Source organism: Mesocricetus auratus, unplaced genomic scaffold (assembly GCF_017639785.1).
Source record: "Mesocricetus auratus isolate SY011 unplaced genomic scaffold, BCM_Maur_2.0 Super-Scaffold_4256, whole genome shotgun sequence".
Taxonomy (NCBI): Eukaryota; Metazoa; Chordata; class Mammalia; order Rodentia; family Cricetidae; genus Mesocricetus; species Mesocricetus auratus.
Genome location: NW_024429182.1, coordinates 85,934,591 through 85,957,851, shown reverse-complemented (window position 1 = coordinate 85,957,851; position 23,261 = coordinate 85,934,591). Strand labels below are relative to the sequence as shown.

The 23,261-nt window shown below is 46.8% G+C and overlaps 1 protein-coding gene across 7 annotated transcripts in view; it reads left to right on the top strand.

Moving 5' to 3' along the window:
• The first annotated feature begins 4,824 nt into the window (after positions 1-4,824).
• Arntl (aryl hydrocarbon receptor nuclear translocator like) overlaps positions 4,825-23,261 on the top strand; it is a 102,220-nt gene continuing 83,783 nt past the window's right edge. For 3 of the 7 annotated variants that reach the window (XM_013117473.3, XM_013117474.3, XM_013117470.3), the window contains exon 1: positions 4,825-4,965. The gene's annotated coding sequence lies outside the window, so the exon portion shown is untranslated. Of the gene's footprint in view, positions 4,966-5,384; positions 5,580-5,648; positions 5,888-23,261 lie in introns of those variants that run through there. The other 4 variants (XM_040741740.1, XM_013117471.3, XM_040741746.1 and 1 more) reach the window with 2 other exon arrangements.

The window sequence follows — 23,261 nt, the reverse complement described above, 5'->3', positions numbered from 1 at the left end:
TTTAATTTCTCCATAAACAATAAATGTCTTGGGACCATGACTCCCTTCTGCTCCTGACACTGTACTGTCTTTCCTCACTCCTGTCTCTGATCTCCAGTTTAGGCTTTCCCAAGGTAAGCTCGGTGCCTTTTTAAGCCAATCAAAACCCCTTTTTTCCAGGATAGTGTTCCTCTTCACCTTGCGTCTGTCTGTTGGTATTTTCCCCGCAGTTCTCTATGTCCCACCTCTTTGCTTCCCAGTTTCTCCCTTTGCGCTCGTCACCATTTTCTCCTGTTCTGATCTTCCTTTTACTTCCTTTGGCATTTGCAGGGCATAGTTCAGCCTGGGCTCCCTACTGGAGAACTGCCCAGGCTCTCCTGTTCTTTACTCTGGCTGAGTACATTCATGAAGGCTCCACTCAACAGGGTGGAGGGTGAGGCACCAAGAATAGAGCACCAGGAATTGCTGTGCAGGATTCCATGAGCTACCACACCTCTCCAGGGAAGCCCCGACTCTGCACATCTCCCCCATGTGAGAAGACATCCCACTCCTGAGGCCTCATCCTAGGTGTTCTCCTTTGCTCCTCCAAGGTTGATTGGAGATTTTCTCTTGACAGCACTTGAAACTTGGTGTCTCCTTGATCTACCTGTTCTTTCTCTGAATGATCACTGCAAAGTAATTGTAAAAGTGCAATTTTGCAAAGTCAAACATGAACTTTGAGATGGATTGTCTAAGGAGCCTGGGATTTTTCAGGACATGTCTGTACCTGCAAGATGGGAATAGAAATGCCTGCTTGGGTGTGTGGGGAGGGGATGTGAGACTTGATGGAGGTGATACATATGAGGCTTCTAGACTAACACTCAACTCTTTCTATAATCATAGTAATATTGACTAAGCCCAATCCTATTTGGTTTCCCCCAAACAAATCTAACATGCTCATCTCAAGACTCTCCAGCTTTCATTCTTATGTGATTTCTGGGTCCTGTCATTGTCTTCTCCAGTCAACCCAGCAGACCAGGAATTTGATTTTGAGCACTTGACTTCAGAGCCTAATCTTCCATTAGACCAACAGTTGCTAAAGTCTATTGCATCTCAGATCCGAAAGATGTTGAGTTAGATTCTGTTAGATGGAGCCTCAGTGTTCAGGATTTTCACAAAACCCTTCTTTGGCAATTCAAATGGCGTTGGCCACTGCATCAGAGAGCACTGCAGATGAGACTATTCATCGTCACTGATTTCACCAATAAAACCAGGACAGCATCAACTTCCTATGTGTCAATAGTGATACCTAGTATAATCAGATCTTTACTGTGCATCAGGAACTGTGCTGTGGATTTCCACCTATCACCTCACCTACCTCCCATCAATCTCCTAGAGTATATAGCAGAATATCCCAATTCCAAATAGGAAGAATCTCAAGTGCAAAAAGATCAATTGGTTTGATTCACAGGGTTCAGACAGCAAGTATGGAGGGTAGGTATTCTAGTTAGCATTTCTGTCGACAGGATAAACACCATGGGTGAAAACAGCTGGGGGAGAAAGGGCTTATTTGGCTTATCCATTGAAGTCCATCATCCAGGGCAGGAACTTAAGACAGAAAATGGAATGCAGGAATGGAAACAGAGGTCACAGAGGACCAGTGCTTACTGGCTTGCTCTTCCTAGCTTTCTCAGTTACAGTCCAGGTCCAATTGTCAAAGGAAATACTTCCCACTGTGGGCTGGGCTCTTCTACATAAAGTAGCAATCAAGAAAATACGTCATAGGCCAATCTAATGAAGGCAATTTTCAATTGAAGGTCTCTCTGCCTTCCCAAGTTCATCAAATTGACAACCAAGATTAGCTACCATAATAGGTATGTGAACTTTTGGGATTGAGATGAGGATTATGTTAAACATATTTAAAGAACTTGGTACACACAGGTGTTCACCAAATAATCTTTCCCCCTTTCTTTATATCCGTGTGATTTTATTCATGCTCAGGAAATTTAGATTGAGAACAGTTACTTTGACTTCAGCTGTACTGAAAGAATCGGCAAGTTCAGCATTCTGGAAAGTAGAAAATAAAAGGCAAAGTAGGTACCAATAGAATAAATGTGTTTGGGTTTCCAGCAGAGAGAAACTCTAAGGAAAATATAGTTGAATATGGAAGAACAGGCCTGCACACAGAGAGACCATCGCTTGTCTACTAAGGGTCGGAGAAAGCAAGATAATAACTCTTAACAGAACAGTCAAGGCACATGGAGGGCCTCTTATCCCCATTTGGCCAGCTATTCTTTGTGTGGACCTTTTATGTGATAAGACTATGTATCAAGGCAGAGGCAGCTATAGTTACTGTAAAATTCTCTTTGTTGATTCCAGTGAGTTTCCACCCACGTGACTTTCCTTCCATCCCTTCTGGGCTCCAAAGAAAGTCTAATTTCTCTTCTATTTGACAGCTCTTCAAATATGTGAAGAAAGTTACCTTGTACTCCCTGGGGCAAAAACTTCTGTTTCGTTTAATCTTTCCTCATGTGACATAGTTTCTAGTCTCATTACATCCTGATCTCTCTCCTTGTACACAGTAATAATTTCTGTTTGCCAAGTCTTAATCATAGACAGTATTCCATGTAGGTACTGACCAGGACGACCAGTCCAATAACTCACATCTTACTTTCTATCTGACCCTGAGTGATGCATTCTGAGACAGCATTCTTTCTCTGGGCAGCCACCAACTCTCTGTGAGACTGAGTTGTGAGTTAGGGACCCCTCCCCCATCTTGCTCTTTCATGAATCCCTCGGCCCCACCCTGTTTGAGAACAGCAGGCTTCCCAAATGGGACCCGGCACTCATCCCCATTATGAAGACCATTGTCCCATATCAAGTTTGGTTGATGTTATGTAATGTCTCTTCCTCTACTGGCTTTGCATAACCTGTAAAATGGATGCAAACCTCCTAGCTTTTCATTCAGGACGTGGGTACAAATCCCAAGTCTGAGCCTAGTTGAGAGCCTTAGATCATTTGGTAACTGGCCTGACATGGAGCCTTTAGAATGCAAACCAAAGCAAAACACGTTTAAAACATGACTGACACTTTCTGTGTGAACCTGAGTCAGCCAGGTCAGCTAATCTGTAGAATGGGGTAAGAACTGTTCTCTTCACAAGGAGGTTGTGAGGATGCAGGGAGAAAAGGAAGGGAAAACCTGGCAACAACACAGTACAGAGATGCCGGGGGATGCAGCGGCCTGCATCTTCAGGTTACTGCTACTTTCCTAGCTGTGAGTCCAGTTAATTAGGTCAGCCTCCAGCCCACATTTCTATCTTGTATGTAATGTCTTTTCTACTGCCGTGTTAAAGTTCTATTTACAGAGAGTTGTCCCCTCACAAAACGGCACAGAGACAAAGTAAATCTTCTTTGAAACTCGGGGAAAGTGGGAAGTTCCTCATGAAGCGGTTTGATCTTGAAGCCAGTCCACATTTGGACAAAGGCTGTGTGCCTTGCAAAGAGTTGGAGATGGGACACACGGCTTTACAAGCACTGAAATGCTGTCTTGAGTTACATGAACTTGCCTGGCTAGAATTCATTCTATAGTCACAGGGGTTGGTCTACTTCACATAACTGAGTCGACTGATTTAATGCCATTTGTTCCTGGATCCAGCCCAGATTTGCAGAACACTTGCTGGGTGTCAGCCTCTTCCCGGCCACTCCACCCAGCTTCCTCTGGCAGTTGCTAAAGGGGAGCGGACATGTGTCAAAAAGTATAGAGTTGCTTTGTTTTCAGGAAGTTCAGCATATAGAAGGTTCGCTAGTTCTTTGTTTGGGTTTTCCTAGTAAGTGCTTGAGAGGTAAAAATAAGACAGCTTCTCCACCCTTCGAGCGTCCAGGTCGCACGTTATGTTTCATCTTTTCTTCTTCTTCTTCTTAAAAATCTCTGCAACTCTTTCTTTCTGTCCTGCTCCCTTGATGCTTTTGCAAAGCAGATGCCTTGCACTCTGTGAAAGATGTGACAGAACCTGGCCCAGGCTCGCTTAGAACTTGCGACCATCCCCCTGCCTCGGCTTTCTGAGGGCTGGTATTACAAGTGTGCGCCACTACCCCCGGGAGACTTCTCTTTCGAACGGGAATGACAGCTCCACCAGACACTTGGAGGTCAAGACAAATAAAAAGACCGCGAGATCGCGTGCAGTCTTCGGAAGGAAAAGTCTTCTAGAAACGCTGGGTATCAGTGCTCTGGTTCCGACTAGGGCAAGTCAGGTTTCAGGAAGGTTCTGGCGCTGTGTTCCTAAAATGTGGTTTCCTAGATGGAGTTGGAGCGGGGTGGACGAGGAGATGCTGAGTTTACTCAGCGTTCTGCAATTAAGGAAGGGGACGAAGGAGGAGGTAGAGCTGGAAGAAAGGTACTAGCCGGGACGCGACCGAGAGACAGAAGGAAAACAGCAGCCAGCGCTTGGAGTCCGAATCGCGGCCGCAGCGAGCCAGAGACCTGAGAGGAAAAAGCGAGGGTTGGCGGCAAGAAACCCAGAGAGCGGACCGATTGGTCCTCTCTTCGGGGCGTGCGCTCCTGTGTGCCAAATGATTGGTGAAGGGAAAGTAGCAGGTAACCCAGCCCTGCCGTCTTTCCATTGGTCAGTGGCTTTTCTATCGGTCAAGCGATTGGCCATAGCGCCGCGGAGCCTAACGCGGATTGGTTCCGATTGGCCGCCAAGACCGCTCCATTCGCGCGCTCCGATTGGCTGGCGGGAAGAGGCAGGTATCCGGGCTCCGCGGCTCCTCCATTGGTGGGCGGGGAAGGGGGGGTTGGGCACAGCGATTGGTGGGCGGGGGGGCCGGGCCTGGGCCGGCGGGGAGCGGATTGGTCGGAAAGTAGGTTAGTGGTGCGACATTTAGGGAAGGCAGAAAGTAGGTCAGGGACGGAGGTGCCTGTTTACCCGCGCCGGACTTGCCGCCGCCGCCGCCGCGGGAACCGAGTGCTGGTGCGGGCGCGGGCGCGGGCGCTCGCGGCGAGCCACGGTGAGTGTCGGCACGGCAGAGGGCAGCGGCTGTCCCGGGGCGTCCCGTCGGGGGTCGCGAGCTCCCGGGCCGGCGCACCGCCCCCGCCCCCGCCCGCGGCGCAGCCCGGCCGCCTGGAGCCCTGCCCGACGTGTCCGCTGCCGGCCTTAAAGGGCCCGTGCGACTCCCAGCCCCCACCCGGCCGCGGGGAGGCTGCGCCCCTTAAAGGCGCCGCGCCCGCGCACCCCCATCTTCTCTGCATGGGCTGCGCGGCGGGCGGGGGAGGGCTGGGGGGGGCCCGGACGCTGTCGGTGGGCGCGCCCACCTTCCTCGTGCGGGCATCACCACCTGGCCCGGGAGGGGGCGGCCGGCGGCCTCTTAAAGAGACAGCAGTGCCCGGCGGCAGCGATGACCCGAGCCCAGAACGAGCTCCGGGATGCGTCGCCGGGAGCTTCTGGGTCCCTGAATGGATGGCTAGGACGCTGGCAAAACGATGCTATGCAGCGCCTGCCCAGCCAACCCCTCTGCACTTCCCTCTCCAATGCCGGGTGGGGGCGGGGAGGGCGTCTCCGTCGAGTCTAAGTGTTCACGCCAGCCTGTCCCTTCGGCCTGTCGTGGGACTAGCGCGGACCCCGGTAATCCCCTGGCGGGCACGGACCAGGCCCATTCCAGTGTGTAGACAGCCGTCGGTCCTTTGCGGTCCGATACCTGGGTAGTCTTGGAGGATGAGTCTTCCCTGTTGGGTCTGCGAGCAGGTGCCTGATGGCATGGGGACGGTACCCTGCGCTCGCTCTGGTGGGCGTCTGGCAAACCCGCGGAGGGTGTAGCGAAGCTGCCCTCTAATGCGGGTTTGACAGATAATTGGGGAAGAGGAAGGCTTCCATTGAAGATTGCCTCGGCGTTGACAGCTTGGGGAGCTCGGGTTTGCTGGGAGAAGTGGAAGGTAGAATTTTACGCATACTTGGGGCCACATGGGCAGCCATCCCCGGGGGTTGGGGAACTGGTCGAGATCGGTGCCGGGGCAAGGAAGGGCTGAGTTGGACACGGGCGGCGTCTGCTGTGAAGTTTGTGCTGACCGAGCTGACATGATCACCCCACACCTGTTCCCCGTGCATCTTCTCCATTTCTTTCGCCCTCACCTAGCCTAGTTTTGGCCCTTTGGACCTTGTGGTCGGGCTCCTCTCTTGTCTTAAGCTGTTACTTTTCAGCAAGAAATTATTAGTCAAGTTTTCTCTCCCAACTTCCAAATATCAGACTCGGTATTCACGAGTAACTGCTTTTTGACTGTGCCAGTATTGACAAGATCTTCGTGGGTTTTTTGTTTGTTTTTGTTTTTGTTCAGGTAAACGGATCATTAAATGCATTTTTGGCTCAACTTTTGCGTGTCATTTGTCCTTCTGACATTTGCTGCCGTGCCCCCTTTCAATCTATTTTTACTTAACAACTATTATTTTTATTCTTAAGTTCCCATTGATACCAGGATCTGTCAATTTGGGTTGGTGGATTTTCTAATTAATGTACCAGTTGAATCATGAGCTTAAAATAATCTTTGCTGCTCTTGAGCAGTTTTGAATAATCTCAGGCTCTCTGTGCTTGCATGAAAGGGGGAAAATAACTGCTGTTAAATTTGATTTCCATACCAGAGAAGTTCCAAAAATATGTAATTTTTAAATACAAATTTGATCTTTTAGATCCTGCTTTGTTCCTGGTTCAAATTATTGCTAAATCTTTAAAATGGTTTGTTGAACATATTTAGAAAGGTTTGAGATTTCCTAGGCAAATTTGAAATTGGGTGTATCAGCGGAAGCTGGATCCATATAGGCATTTTGGTTCCATCTTAGATGTTGCCAGTGAATAATGATAATGTTAAAACAGCAGTTAAATTTGTACTTTGTTCCAATCTCTGCTGTTTAAAATGGGAGAGGCTCTGATAAGGTGTGGAAAAGCAGAAACCTGAGTTAGAGACATGCAGCTAGGTTCTAGCCCAGGCTGGGACTCTGATGGCTGTGCCACTTGGAGCAAGGTACTGTGCCTTTCTGGGTTATGTTCACCTTAGATGGAAAATCTCAGATAGTTGAACTAAGTAAGGGATGTCAAGGGCTTCTGCCACTCTTAGGTTCTACATGCCTCTTAAGTATTTAATAGAGTTGAATGAGGGTAGGTATGTACCTCTTGGAACTGTCTGAACATTTGAGCTAAAGTACTGTTTTCATGGGAAAGTCAAGCAGATCAACAGATGGTGTTTAAAAGGATCCATTTCAAATGATTTATAGTTGATGACGATTCACCAGGTCTCTGCAATGTGCAGAAGAGGTTTACATGCCATAGGGCAGGAAAAGGAAATGGCCGTGTTTTCAGATCATTCCTTCACATCACCAGCCTCACTGGGACTCATACCCGAAAGTGGATAAGAGCGCCAAAAGACATGGCCGCATTTAACAGTACTGCATATGACCATGCAAAAATGAATGATTTTGTCTATCTTTGGTGGGCAGCCTGACTTCCATCCATGAGCTATTTTCTTTCTGTGATTCCACCGTCATCCCACTGTGGTAGGAGAATGTGAAGATTAAAGAGCCCCTACTACTCACAGCACTGTAGTTTCAGACGTGACTTAAGTGTTCTGTTAACTGAATAGGCATTTGCAGGGGGAATTAGAAAAGACAAAACCTTTTCTAGGTTTTGAGGTTGAGTGAGGAGCTCAGGGACAAAAGTTTGGCCTCTCCTGCTGGTCTTCTCTATCATTGCCCCTTTACCACAAGGCTCAGATTGACCCTAAATATGCTTCTAAATGAACTTTTCTCCTCCCTTCCTTAAGTAACCTGCTCTGACTTAAGCACCTCAGCATCACTTTCCTTTCGAGGACACTATCCATTCCCCTCTTCTCCTGTCCCCTCTTCTCAGTGGGAGAAAACATTCCTCTTGCCACTGAGCTCTCAAGTGCACAGTGTCAGAAGGTGCTGGCACTTGGGTTGTGACTTTGGACAAGTGTCTGACTTCTCTGACCTCGGTGTTGCTTTTCTGGTGCAGTGACAATGCCTGCCTCTTGGAGCACGTGCGGATGACAGGCCATGATGCATGTCAAATGCCCAGCACACAGGAAGCCTTTCCTTAGTGCCCCCTGCTGCTCCCTCCCACTTCTGCCAGGCTTCTGTCACCAGAATGTCCTCTGTACTGTTTGCCCTCGAACTCCCCACCAGTGTCAGAAGAACCTTTGTTTTGATTTAGGAATAGGAAGAAACAGACCCATTGCGAGCCTCTTGTACACTAGGCAGTTTCCATGTGTCCATACTAGGTGACCCAGAGTCTGGATGTGTCCTTGCTAGGTGCCAGACTCCCCAGAGCCAAGGTTTTTCCTGCTCTGGCTTTTCTTCTACTTCTCTTTATACTCTACGATTTCTAAAACCTTTCATTGAGTTCTGGGTTGTTTTGGTCCCCTTGCAGCTTGCTCTCTCACTTGTCTTTTCTTCTTTGGAACTCACCTCCTCCTCCCTTTAGGTAGTGTTGCTTTCTTGATTTTCTTTGTTTCTGCTGAAGGTCAACATCTATCATCTGCTGCCCACATTGCCCCCACCTCAGCTGGAGTCCACTTCCTCCTTCCTGCTTTAGCTATGGCAGCTTCAGTAGTGTCCTTTAGCTAGCTGTAGTGACCTTGGAGGTTACAGGCTTACAAACTGTCTTCAAGCCCCACTCCCCCACATCAGCACCCCACCTAAGAGCCTATAACCCTTCATGTCCTTCTCCCCCAGCTGTTTGGCCATGTGGTTTTGTTAGGTGGTTTAGAACCCCGACTCTTTGATGTTTCAGCTTTTGCTTTGACCTTTAACTGGGGGGGGGGTACTTGCTTTTCCTCTGTATCTTGGCATCCTCCTGATAGGATCTGCCCCTAGCTCCCAGAGTTGCAGTGTGAACTGAATGAGTTAAGATACAGGACATGTATGTCAAGGTGGCCCAGTGGTATTGCACCCCATTGCTCTGCCAGATTCCTCACTGTGCCATGGGGACTCTCCACATCCGCACTTGTGTACATAGGACTGTCTAGCCAAGCTGAGGGGTGGGCCATCCCTTGCAACGGTCCTAGGTCTGCCCCTCCCAACTTCCAAGTCTTCACATAGTCACTCTCTTGTGTGCCTACTCAGGCACTTGGACCTGTAGGAAGCATCTTTGTCTTGATTTTCACTCACTTAGCAGCAGTGTCCCCAGACCTTGCCCCTTTTCTAATTCCTGTAGGTTCTACTGTGGTCTATTGTCATGTTGGACTGTCCCTGGAACTCTGATGTATTTGCCCAGACTGAGCACTTTGGCGGAGTTCATTTTGGTTCCTCCCAAATAATAGCCACAAGAGGCCTTCAGGATGTATTTTTCTGGTGCCCATCCCAGTTGGAGACTGGAGAAGGAGGGATGCACACTGCAGAGCAGTCCTGGGAAGGGGAGTTTGAGTTGGGGACAGAGAGATGACATGTCCTTCAGGGGAATGCTGAGCGCTGGAATGGGGGAATTCTGGGTGTGGGAATATAATGGCAAATGGTTTTAATTGAGTACATGCTGTCCTTTTAAATTCTGTAAACTTCTGTTTGTCCAGTCTCGGTAAAGAAGGGTCTCTCTGATTTAATATCCTGGTTAATATTGTTTTGGACATAGACTGAGTAAAGCATTTGTATGTATTTACCCCTTTCACTGCTGGTTCAATTCTGTGACCTGGACAAATGAGTGAGCTTCTTTGAGTCTGATTTGTTTCAGCTGCAAAAGAGGAATAAATAATTATGGCAGTGGTAGCTAGCATTTACTGGGCATTTTCTGTATGCCAGTAAATATGTTGCTTATTCATCTCACACAGTCTTTGTCATTCTCTTGTGAGGCCACACCACTGTGCTTATTTACAGATGCCATGGCTTTGTAAACTGCCCAAGGTTACTCAGTTGCTAAGGGATGGGCCAGGATTTATCTATCTGAGACTCCAGAGCCTGGTGGGAGGGACAGGGTGTTAGATCCCGTGTGCCAGACATCATGCTAGGATCCCTCTAGGGAACTAGTCTCAGTTGACAAGCATGGTATGTACTGTCCTTCTAGCAGTGCTGGTGTCCTTGCCATGGTACAAGGGGCCACACATTTGGGTGTTACCCTAGCAGCAGTTACAAGGGCTTGTGAGCATCCTCCTACATCCTGTGGTGTCTGTTTGCTATTTCTTGCTTTCTCCGGCCTGTTCGAGGCTCCCAGGAAAGCCCCTAATGCCCATTCTTTCTCCCCAGGATTCCCTCTTTCAAAAGAGCTTCCTGAAGAGACTCACGGACACTGGTCCCCTCAGAGACATCTAGGAGCTCTCCCCTGGGAGGAGACTTCAGAAGTCTCTCAGCTTCAAAGACACTCCCACCAAGCTACTGCTGTACCCCAGCCTTTGTGGAGATATATATGTTTTTAATGCCAATTGTTTCCTCTGAATACATTCAGATAGCAAAGGGAACAATGTTTTACGTGAAGAACCTGTTACATAAAAGTGGGTTATATAATGTTCAACTATATACCCCCCAAAGGTAGTGATCACTGGCTCTCTGGAACAGAATTAACCTCAGGTTGACAAGTGTGGAAAGTGACGCTCTGCCCTCAGAGTCTGTCTCTTTTTGAACTCTACTGTCCCTGCTGGGGATCTGGAGCAGGCTGACTGGGAATGGGCCTGGATCTGGCCTGGGGTGCTACTGTGAGACAGGCTGGAAGCTGCCTTTCGAGAGAGGAGCTGCAGTGACATCTTGGTGTCTTCTGTCTCCAAGATCCTTCTCACTTAGGCCATCAGTACCACCTGTTTTCACTTTTCTGCTCCACTCTCCACTCTCCACTCCCACTTCTCTGGGTTTTCTTCATTGGACATGACCAGGCAGACGCCCTGTGTCCAGGATTCTTGGCCCATTCAAAGCTGCCTCTGCCCCTCTGGGCCATCCAGCCTGCGTCACCAGACGCTGCGCCCGAGCTTCCATGCTGCTCGTCTAACTGGACCATACTCTCTCCTGTTGAGTGTCCTAGCTCATGATCCCTTGGCCTCCCTTCCTCCCTTCCCTTCCTCTGCCTACCTTGAACCTCTTACCCCACCCCCTCCTTTTGCTTGTCAGTCATTTATTCCAAAGCAATGCTATTTCACAGTTGACAGATTGCCATCTTCTGCCTAATCAGGATGGCCAGTTCCTTCACATTTCAGTTGTTTGATGATGAATTGTCTTCCCCTCACTTCCTGCAGTCTCCACTCACCCATTCTTTCAGTGGGATTTCCTGAAGGCTACCAGGTGAAGGGGAGGACAGTAAACAAAGGAACCAAAGGGAGTGAAACTATAGGAAGCACTGTCAGGGAAGATGCTTTAGTAGGGTCCTCAGGGAAGACCTCACCGAGAAGGTGACTTGGGCTCAGCTTCTGAAAGATCCAGGAACAGTTTCCATGGAAGAGGGTCTGACTGGTACCAAGGTCCTGATGTTGGAAGGAAGTGAGAGCTAGTATAAGGGTCTGAGTTTCTGTGGCCAGATGTTTTCTCTCCTTTCTCTTCTCAAGAACCTTGAGTCCAGAGTCAAAAGCCTGCAAGATGAATTAGAGCATTTGCTCATATCATGTAACTAGTGGTTCACTGTTCCTTGCATAGAGGGCCTTTCATGAAATGCAAGGCATTGTTTATGTGCTGTGTCACGTACAAACAAATTAAGGGTTCGAAGGGTTACCTCATAAATGTACTGCTGACAGGCGTCACCACCCGCTACTGTTTTAATTATATTTAGTGCATACTTCTGTATATTGTTTGACATGCATGCTCATCTTAAATGTTTTAAAAGTTTGTTTGTAATGCAGTTGATGGAAGTTTGGTATAAGTTTGTCTCTATTTTTAAAAAAGGCAACCTAACTAAATAATGTTTAGTTCCCCATCAAGCTCAGGAAAGCCACTTAGGGACAGCTGTAGCCAAAACCGTATGGCTTCGTTCTCAAGCAGAATTAGTGTTAATTAAGCTGCAGCCTGCAAGGCCCTTGTCTGTGGTGCATTCCAGTTATTTACTGCTGGCTTTAGCTGTTTATCTTAGTCACTTCTACTATTCCCAGCCTGTCAGAAAGCGTTATGAGGGGAATTTTTTCCCTAACCTTTCTGCCCTTAAGAGTGGGTCTGTTGTTTTATAAACGAGGCAGTAGAACTCAGAGTGGAGGGTACTGTGAGCAGTGCGGTGCTGTGCTGAGGCACTTCGGAAGGAATATTCCTTTTGGAACTTTGATTCCCCAGGGTCTTCTCAGTTATAAAATTGTGTGTTTTCGAAGAAGAGTAACAGGAAAATGAAACCTGCTTGGAAATGACCCCCTCCAGATTCTTCTTGCAGTACATGGCAGGGGGATGAGGGACCTTAGAAGCTCCCTTGGCTAGTGCTCAGTAGTTTTGCTTGCACAGCCCCCCCCCACACCTTATCTGTCTTTTTAAATGAATTGAAAGGAATTTTTTCCTAGAACTTTTGGTCCAGATAGGAATTGTGTGTTCTTGGTCATCTAATCTCCCAAATCATTATGTAAATCACCTTTTCTTGGACTCTTAGGGATAAACATGGTGACTGGTTTGTTTGCTTGTGAAATACACTTGTGAGAACCCTGAGGGACTGGGATGAGCTTGCAGCTGAGAACAGAGCTAAAAGAGTGTGGGATCCAAAACAGTTTTAAATGTTAAATGCAAATCTATTTTCAGTATCCTGCTGGAGGGGAAAGGAGCCCAAGACTGGAGACGATAGGAGTGACTTCTGTTTCAAAGGAGGAAGGGGTTTTACCGTGGTGAAAAAAGCCAGCCTTTCACCAGGAACAACCCCGCCCTTCCCACCACTGAGTCCTGTTTTGATCATCTTGGGTCACTGTGCCATTTGAGACATTTGATATTTAAGTGACGTTCGTGGCTGAGCTCAGCTGGCAGTGTTGAACAAAATGACTGAGGTCAGCATGCTGTACTGTCTGTCCTTGGTGCATTCTGGAGGGAAGGATTGCCGCCACGCTGGGGTGACAGGGCACTTTTAGTGCCGCCCTGGTTTGGTCAGTTAGCAGTATGTTCATTTTCACACACTCACTTGAAGGCACAGTGCGAGTTTGTGCAAGGAGACAATGTGCTGGGAGCTTCCCTGTGGAGCTGGGGTGCATGGAGCCTCATCTTCTTCCTTGGGTGCCAGAGTGTGAGCAGGAATGTCACCTGTTTATTCCCCACCATGTCCCAGGACCAGCCATTGAGTTGGTGTCTGTACAGGTCAACTGCCCAATGAATACCTGTTTATTTATTCAACAGGTGAACTGAGCTTTGTGAGAACCCCGCTATCCCTGCCTCGCTACAAGACATATGCAGGGGCTTGCTCTTGTATGTACTTAGAAGTCTAGGTAGCCATTTCTTTTGGGCATCTGTGTTTTTTGTATTCTCCATGTTGATTGGAGAACAGTGCCCTTTACTGATAAAGGAGTTAACTGTTCAGCTGACATTCATCTTTATGCTGTCTTTCCTTGGCTCCAGAGCATAGCTTAGCAGTGGCTGAGCCTCATCGTCTGAGGCTCACTTGCTGCACATTTATTTGGGCATAACAACACATTCATTATTTAGTCAACAGATGTGTGAAGGGCTATATGCCAAGCACCAGGCTAGACCCAAGGGCAGAGCTGATTTCTTTTTGTGACCCAGGAGCTTGCAGTTTTTTATTCCTTAAAGAGCATCCCATGGGCTGGGGCAATGGCTCATTTGTAAAGTGCAGGATGAGCACATGTGAGGACTTGAGTTCAGATGCCAGCACACAGACCAGACGAGGAGGGTAGGGCTTGTCTTCCGAGGTGGATATGAATACATACAGATAACTCAAAGGACAGAGGTGGGAATGATGAAAGTACATTCAGAGATTGGCTAACCTAGAATAGAAGATTGTAAAGTGGGAATTGAACTGTGGTAGATTATTCAAGGCCTGGCTGTGTTTAAACCACTGTGTGATGGGGAAACAGGGAAGCCAGCCACAAGCCAAGGTTTACCTAATGACCATTTAGACCCAGCTTTCAACTACATACAGCCTAGAGTCATTTGAAAGGAGAATTGTTAATGGATTGCCCCGATCAGATTGCTATGGCTGTGTCTGTGCGGAATTGTGTGCATTGATGACTGATCTTGGGGCACCATCCCGAGGCTGAGAAAGCTGAAGAGTGATCCGGCAAGCACATTTCCTCTGTGGTTTCTGCCTGCAGGCTTCTGCGGTGAATTTCTGCCCTGACTTCTTTCAGTGACGGATTATGAACTGAAACTGCAAGAGGAAATAAAGCCTTTCCTTCCCAAGTTGCTATTGGCCAGAGGGGTTTGCTGTAGCAACAGAATGAAACTAGAACACCTAGTGGGATGGTTATTATCCATTGTCGGCTTGGGGGTGGGATGTATGTAGAATCTCCTAGGTACGGGCTCGCTTGTGAGGTGTGCTATCTAGATTAGGTTACCCTCTGGTTATACCTCTGAGGGTTTATGTTGATTAGCTTAGTTGAGGAAGGAGTGCCCACTCTCAGAGCATGGTACCATGCTGTGGGCTGGTGTTCCAGACTAAATGAGAAGGAGAAAGGGAGCTGAGCACAAGTATTCATCTCCCTCTGCTCCTGAATGTAATGCCATGTAACCAGCTGCCTCTCAAGCTCCCCATCATGATGGACTGCACTGGAATTACAAGTCCAAATAACCCTTCTCCTTTAAGTTGCTCTGGTTGGCATATTTTTAAAAAAATCAACACACGCATTACCATTATTATTATCATTGTTGTGTGCACATGCCGTGGTGAGCATGTAGAAGAGGTCTACCTACTTCCAGGTTAAAATGGGTCCCAGGATGGAACTCAGGTTATCAAGTTTTTGTCATTAGGTAGCAACTGCTTTTTTCCCATGGAACCATCTCATTGGCCCCTTGTGAGATTTTATTATTTTATTATTTTTATCACAGCAACAGGAAAAGTAATGAGTCACCTATCAAAGTAGTAGAGACTGATGGACTGTGGCAAGCCCATGAAATTATTTTGTTATGATATGATAATATTCCTTAAATACTCACACAGGAGCCCTGTGTGGATGTTGCAGTTACGTTGAAGCATAGAGGGCTAAATGCAGTGGAGGTCTGAGTGGAGGAAACTAATGGGCCAGTTGGAGAGGAACACAAAGCCAGAGTCCAAGTTAATTGACAGTTGTGTTAGTCGGCATGATTGTTATCAGTTAATCTTTAGATTTCTGGAGTATGCAAATATCTGCCAGTGTAAGTGGCTTTTAAGTGTGTGAACTACACTATACTGTGAACAGACACCTCAGTCATGAGTTCTTCAGAGGCAAAGCATCATGTTGGAAGACAATTGGCAAAAAACAAATACATTTTGTCTGTGGGGAGCACAGGAATAGGAATGAAATAACTGCTTTCCAGGCTGCTTCCATGCCATCTCTTAAGCAGATCGCGGATGTCTCAGACTGAGCCCAATTGTCTGTTGAGCTGGTAAAATAATTCTTATCCAACTCTTCACAGTGTGGGTGGGTCTGATGCTTGAAAGAGATAAAGGAAGAATGCAGCCTTTGAAGCTGTAACCAGTGGGATTGTGCTGGCTTTTACAGGTGTGGCAGCAAAGCTAGACCACCTCCAGGGAAGGCTGGAGGATGTGGCGCTGTCCACTACATGGGTGCTGACTCATGCTACTTTGTTGGCTAGTTGTTTATTTTTGTTTTGAGACATGGTCTCTTGTGCCCAGGCTATCTTTAAATTTTAAGTGTAGCTAAGGATATCCTTGAACCCCTGATTCTCCTGATTCCAGCTCCTGAGTGCTGAGGTTACAGGTATGTGCCACCACCCTGTTTGTGCAGTGCTGAGGATTGGACCAAGGATTTTGTGCATGCTGAGCAAGCATTGTGCCAACTGACCTACATCTCCATTCCTGGGGCCATGCTTTAAAATTAGTTACTCATTTGTAACCAGAGATGGGGAGCCATATACCCAGACATGGATGGAAAAGTTGGATACAGATAGTCACTCAAATGTTTTCTTCTCTGGGAATGTCTCAGCATAGAGATGGGCAGCTCCAAACCAGAAAAACAACTGGCTGGCCAAGCATTCTTAGATGGTTTTTCTGTCAGGCATTAGGCAGAGATCCAGAAGAACTTCCATTAGCTAGAATTAATAAATGAGCCAGCACACTGTCCAGGTAATAGCCAGTTGTAAAGCCTGTAGCTGCCACGGCATAGCAGACCCTTTCTTGGTGATCTGCCAACTCTTAACTTCATCAGCATAACATATGTATTCATAAGTATTAATAGTGGTACCTAGCCCCTGGATGCTGACGTATGCTAAGCATTGTGCTAAGTGCCGACTAGTCTTTTCACCTCCCTCTTTTTGACAGTCCTATGGGGTGGGTGGCATAGGTCTTGTTCTCTTGTTGGGGAGTCTGAAACCCAAGGGGTACCTCAGATAATGTGTGTGAAGTGTGGAAAAACTGGGATTTAAACCCCAGTTTTACTTGACAGCCTGCATATTTTTTTAACAGCTGAAATCTTTTTTTATTTCTTGAATTGCAGAGTGCTTCCTGTCTCAGTCTGGGGGCTTCTCACAGCACAGTGGGACCTGGGAAGCCTTTTTGCTTGATAGACGTATCACCATGCAGTGGCCCCAGCTCACTGCAGCTCTCTTTTCTTCACAGCCCATGACTGATGTTCTGCCAGCTGCTCGGTGGCTGGTGAGCAAATGGATGCCAGTGATGAACGCAACAGAGAGACTGACTCTTGCCAGCCATGCCAGCTAGTCCATAAGGAGCCATGGGACAAGAGATTTCTCTAGGTCTCTCAGAGTAGCTGGGCAGTGTCTAGTCTGCTAGGGTTTCTGGATGGTGGTCATCAGAGTCTTCTCTTAAAAGCCTTTTCCAACAGTGCCATCTAACATTCCCAACTGATTTGCTAAGCAGTTTTTATATATAGGCAATGGCTCATTTGGTCTCTGATGACCCGGGAGGGAGACAGGTGTTAGGGAGTCTGCGTGTGTAGACTGGAGGATTATTCTGGAGAGTGTGAGTCACTCTCCAGGGCTCCGCAGCTGGGCAGTGGCAGACCCAGGCTTGAAGCTGCATTTCTGACTTTAGCTTCCATTCTATCCAGGCTTATCCAGGTTTCCCCTTCCCCTTGTTTGCTAAAGCTGTCCTTAAATGTTCTGTATACTGTATTTAGAAGCCTGTAGGATCTGCAGGAATGGTTAACTCGATGTGCTTTGTGCTATACTGTTACTGAATCAGTAAATAAAAGATCACATGACTGCTTCTTGTCTTGGCTTCAGCTGATACGTACCTACCCAAGATGATACACAATGTACACATGTCCTTTGCAGTAGATTCCTGAGCCAAAATCCCCCCTATCTTAAAAAAAACATCCCAAGGCTTTTACAGATGATAAAACATGAAGTTTATATAATTTTTAAAATAAGTTGATCATTGAGTAAAACAAGCCCCTGTGATAAGTTTCCATGGAGACATTAGCCTTGGCCCTTGGTTCAGCTTGCAGTGCCTTTGCTGGAAATGGAAAAGCAGATTTCCTTTTTTGGGTTCTCTCAGTTTTCCTCTGATGGGAGCTGAACTTGCCTTTGAGGTCCTGTGGTGATGTCCTTTATTCAAAAGTTTCCCATGAGGTAACACAGAACCAACACTTTCATACACAGATTTGGACACCTCTTTGAAGTGTCTAATGGCCATCAAGGGACTTTACTGAACTGGTGTCATTCAAGCTACTTGGGCTAGTTCCTCTGTTAAGGAGACCCACAGACCCCCTACTCCCACAATAGCTGAGCCTAGGTGGAGGGTGACTTCTTATGTGTCAGTTCAGAGTGAAGACTGTCTAGGCCTGGTATCATCAACAAATCGCTTTCACTTGGTGACTGAAGGTAAAACCTCACTTTACCTTCTCCTATGGAAAGAACCAAGATGGCAGGATCATATCACTTTATGGGGAAGACTGTAAATCAGCAATTCTTTTTCCCAGAAGTCAAATCTTAGTTCTATGGACACATGTAAGGCTGGGGAATATCTTTAATTGGGAGGCTTTTTGCTTAGGAAGATCAGTGGTGGAGAGGAGATGGAACACTGGGGAAGATGGTAGCCAGCCATCTGGTGGCAATGGTGAATGATTGGTAGAGTCTGGAGTGGAAGAGGGTCTGGTGTGGAAGAGAGCATGGATGGTGCCAGGATCAGGGACCAGAAGCGAGGCAGCCATTGAACCCAGGGGCAAGTACAGCCATCTAGAGGTCACAATAGTTCACTGCTCACAAAATTAGCAGCACTTTGTACCCAGGCATAGGAAGGGGCTCTCAATAATTCAAGACTTAAGTTGTCAGCAAGAGGAAGTAAGTTCACCAATGTGATTGACATGGTAGAAAGATGGGCCTTTCCCCTATGACCCGAGTAGAACATTCTAGTAAATGTTTTATCATATGTAAAGGCTGGAGTAGTGTGAGGCTAACAGATGGGGATCCCTCAGCACCTGTAGCTTCATGGGAATAGGTAGAGCATTTGTCTGTTCACTATTGTGTTCCAATACTCCACCCAGTGCATGTATGGAGAATGGATATTACAAGACATGAATAGGGCATATGCAGAGGAGCTTTCCATCCTGTAGTCTTCTCTTCATGAAGAAGGATTCAGAGACTCTTTGCTGGACAAGCACTCAAACCCATGCATAAAACCCAGTAGCCATCGATTATCAGACATTAGAGTGGGTGGCGCAAGACACCTGTGTGTGTTCCACTGTGTGGGTGAAGGATATAACATAACTGAAGATACAGACTTTAAAATGACCTGGCCAAGCTGCTGGCCTTCCTAAGTCTGCTTCAAAATAATCAGATGCAGTTTATTAAAATTCCTTTGGTTTGAAAAAACTGTGTCTTATTCAAAACTATTGCTTTGAAGGGAAGATCTAGACCAGAAATTATAAAAATGATCTTCATGTTTTTATGTGATGAGAACTCCCACCTAGAAGTAGTGGTAATTGGATTTTCTTTCTGTTGGTAAATAAATTGGGGTTCATCAGATGAATTAATTTTGTTGCTTTTTATAACTTTATTATTCATTTTATTATTTATTTCTTCATCAAGGGTGCACATCATGCTGGTAAGTGTGTAGAGTGATTGCAGATGGGTTTTACTGAAAGAAAACACATTATTGAAATTTCTTCATAGTATGCTCTCATCTCTTCTAAATTTTCATTAATAAAAGGAGGAAAGGGCACCAGAATATATCAGTACTTCTCGCCTTGTGGGATTAGAGCTGATTTTTTTGTTTGTTGGCTTTTTTTTTTTTTGAGACAGAGTTTCTCTGTGTAGCTTTGTAGACCAGGCTGGCCTCGAATAATTCACAGAGATCTGCCTGCCTCTGCCTCCGAGTGCTGGCATTAAAGGCATGCGCCACCACCACCACCAGGCTTAGAACTGATTTTTATTACCATTCTTACTGTGTGGTTTTCTTGGTTCAACCGAGTATCACTTTCATAATCATATAAGGGCAGGAGAAATTACCCTGTGAATAAGTAGGTTCATACTTGCAAGCCAAACTTAAGCTTTTTTGGTTTTGGCGGCTGTCCTGGGCTATGAACTCTCAAGTGCTCCCAAACTGATGGAGACTCCCTCCTGATTGAGGCAATGGGAGCATGTGTGGTGACAGACATCTCTCCTGCATGCTAGCTGAGAATTGGGGCCTCTAATACATTAGGACAGATGTCCAGCAACACTCCTGTGACTTAGCCAGGATTTATTGCAGTTGACTTAAAGAAATGAGTTCTGCATAGTCCCTCTTTATTCATTTTGAGGCAGGGTCTCCCCATGTTGTGTAACCCTTTCTTCTGTATCGCAGCACCCTGACTGCTGTGCTGGGGGTTAGGTGGCCCCTGGCCCTTCCAGGTCCCGTCTCTACCTGATCTCTCTATTCATGCTCAGCTTTAATTTCCTGGTGGTGGCTTCTGAAGAGAATTTATTGTGGTCCTCGCCTCCCTACAGTTTCCCTTCCCTCTTTGTTGTTGCTTGGATGAGTGACCTGAGCAGTACTGGGACAGGGGACACTTGTAGACACTGACTGGAGGCACTGAGGCAGCCACAGAGCTTCAAGAAGACATTGGACTGCCCATCCCTGTGGGACTTGACCTTTATGTGCCATGGCAGGCTTAGATGTGGCTCTTGAAGGTGTCTGTCTGGTGTCTGAAGCCAGTTTCCAGGCTGTCATCAGCTGTTGAGATCCTGTAGTGTGACAGTCTCTGTTCCAGGTGGTGGCCCAGGTACAGGAATGACCCACTGACCTCCCCTTAGCAGAGAGGAACTTTTGAGAGAGAGGACACTAACCAGGAGTGTCATGCGGAAGATAATTATAGGCTGTGAGACTGGCCCCAGAGGAGGTAAAAATGTGTCTGTTAATACTGGCACTGGAGGGCCACAGTTTGGATTGGCACCCAGGACTCTAATCCCAAGGCCTGGCTCCTCCCAGCTCCCTTTGTTGGTGGAGAGCAGTGATTCTCAACCTTCCTAATGCTACAACCCTTTAATACAATTCTTCATGTTGTGGTGACCCACAACCATAAAATTATTTTTGTTGCTGCTTCATAACTCTAACTTTGCTACTGGTATGATATGTACTGATGTACATTGTATCTGATATGTGATCCCTGTGAAAGGGTCATGTGACCCCCAGAGAGGTTGCGACCCACAGGTTGAGAATACTGGTGTAGAATGAGAACAAGATACCTCTCAGGAGTACTAAGTTGTTTCAGCAGCCTGAGTCAGGCCAGGCCTGCAGGTGGAGAATCACAAACTGAAGGCATAAGTAAGCTAGCTTGGCTATCCCAGATATCTTGGCTATCTCTGAGCTGCCTTGGTGAAGTAGTTAGTTTTTCTGAAGACCAGTAAGCCAGTCTTGATGTAAGAGTCCAGACTAGTGCATTAGCAGCTTTGTGTGAGGCAGCCTTGCATCTTCTCTCCCGTATTTTCAGCATCTTAGGAGGCTCAGCTAGGATATTGGCTGGTGCCTTCAGGGGGCTGTTTTTAATGAACTCCTCCTCTGCACTTCTTCATTATCCCCAATCCCTCTCCTGGTAGCTCAGATTCAGGCCTTCAAACAGACTGAGAAAATGTTACCTTTATTGTTGTTTCTGAAATGCTGACCTCTAGTGCTCAGAGATCTTTGGGCATCACTGTGTACAGAGCTTTAGGTGACCAAGAAAGCTTGATGACAGGCCAAGGTCAGCGACTGCCCAGAACATCCTCGTGAAGTCTTCTAGACCTTCCTGTCAAATCTGGAGGCATGGCCTTTGTCCTACTCTTTGAATTGGCTTTTCTTAGAAAGCCCTTGGACCCTTAGCTTTATGGAGCGACAACAGTCTTCTTTCCATAAGCTCAGTGATGGTTCTTTTCTGGCTGAAGAGTAAAAAGCCTTTGAAATTTGTCTTATCCCTTTTTGATGAGGTAAGGAAAAAATTTAAGCTTTCTCTCTCTCTCTCTCTCTCTCTCTCTCTCTCTCTCTCTCTCTCTCTCTCTCTCTCTCTCTCTAACTTAGGGGAGGAACAACCTACTGATAAATGGACTTTTTCCTCCTCAAATGTTTGTTAGCCCAGATGTGTTAGGTTTTGTTTCAGCTTTACTTTCATAGATCCTTCTAGTTCTCAGGATGACTTTGGGGGTCAGCTATATTCATCAGGAAGGGGCATTGGGTTTGTGTCTTCAATTTGTAGGCTTGGCAAGGAAGCGTTTTGCTTCCTGCCTGGGGTTCCAGGGTCCTGGGGCTCATCTTAGTGACTGTCAGAGTGTTGCCAAGAGTTTGGGGAACACAGGTGTTGCCTAGCTCCTGGGTATCGTTGCTCCCCTTTGGAATGGACTATTTGCAACTCAGGCATACCTAAATACTTCCCTTTATGGGGTCAGTATGTGGCATGCAGGTCCCTTTGGAGGTTAGAAGTGGGGGTCAGATCTCCTGGACCTGAAGCTATAGGGAGTTGTGAGCTGCCCTACATGGATGCTGGGAGCTGACCTTGGGTCCTCTGGGAGGACAGTAACCTCTCTTACCTGTTGAGCCATCTTCCTAGCCCTTAGATAAGAGTGGAACAGGGGGATGGGCTCAGGGTAGGCACTGTGGACTAGAGAGCAATGTCATTGTTCCAGACAAGAGAGTGAAGCTCTGGAACAGTCTAGCTACTTACCCAAATCCACTGGGCAAGGTAGCGCAGAGCCTGCAGAATTGGACAGCATATAGAAGAGCGTTCTAGGGGCATGAGAAGCACTATCCATGGAATAGAAACTTGGCAGGGCCTGGTGCCTTTCGGGAAGGACAGGCTCATGTTTAGGGGCATCTAGAACCAGGGGACAGATAGCCAGAACAGCCAGTGAAGGGTGATTTATGTCTTCCCCACTGTCACACCAGTACCCACCAGACTGGCATTGCCTTTCCAGTCCTGTGTGCTGGGATTTCCTCCCAACTTGCCTCTCATTTTCCTTGAGTTTGAATTCAAATATGGATCTGTCCTGTCCTAGCTGGGACAGGCTAGGTGACAGGAACCATTCTGTCATCTGCACTCTGAACGTTGTATCTTCCTTCAATCTTTCCCCCATGCTTGTTAAAGATGGCTGCATACTATTCTGTCTATCCAGAGGATGCTTTCCGTGAGCTGGGAGCTTGTAATGGAGCAGGTTTTAGATTGCTCCTAATTTTTGTTCTTTCAGCTAATGCTGCATTAAGCCGTCTTTGTGTATTACAGAATCATTTCATTAAGTTGGCGCTTATCTAGCTAATGGCAGTGGCCCAAGATTCGACAGAGTCAGTTTTCTTTTTTTCAAATAGAATGCTGTGAAAATGTATTTTAAAATGTACTTCATGCTGAAGACAGTCTTTGTTGTGTTTTTCATGAGCGAAGAAGCCAGGTAACTAATGTGAAAGGAGGTATAAGGGAAAAGTGGCCATAATTTATTTGTCTATGAGGGGCGGTGAATCAATAAATCCTCTTAAGGAGCAATCAGCCTGTGGAAACTGAGGACGTTTGTCTCCCCACACCTGATGCTTTGATTAAAATAATCATGAAATAAAGCATGGGTTCCCTTAAGGGTGCTTTAAGAAATGCCCCAAGACAAGGAAATAAATTGGATTTTTATTTTTTTGAGACAAGATCTTGTTGGCCTTGTGATGCTCCTGCATCAGCATCCACAGTGCTGGGATTGCAGATGTGCATCACCATGCCCAGCATTTCAGAGGGGAGAGAAGATCACCCGAGTGGACAGGTGGTGAAAGGCGCTGCGCATGTGTGGAAAGGCTTTGTGTTGGCCGTTAGGAAGTGACTA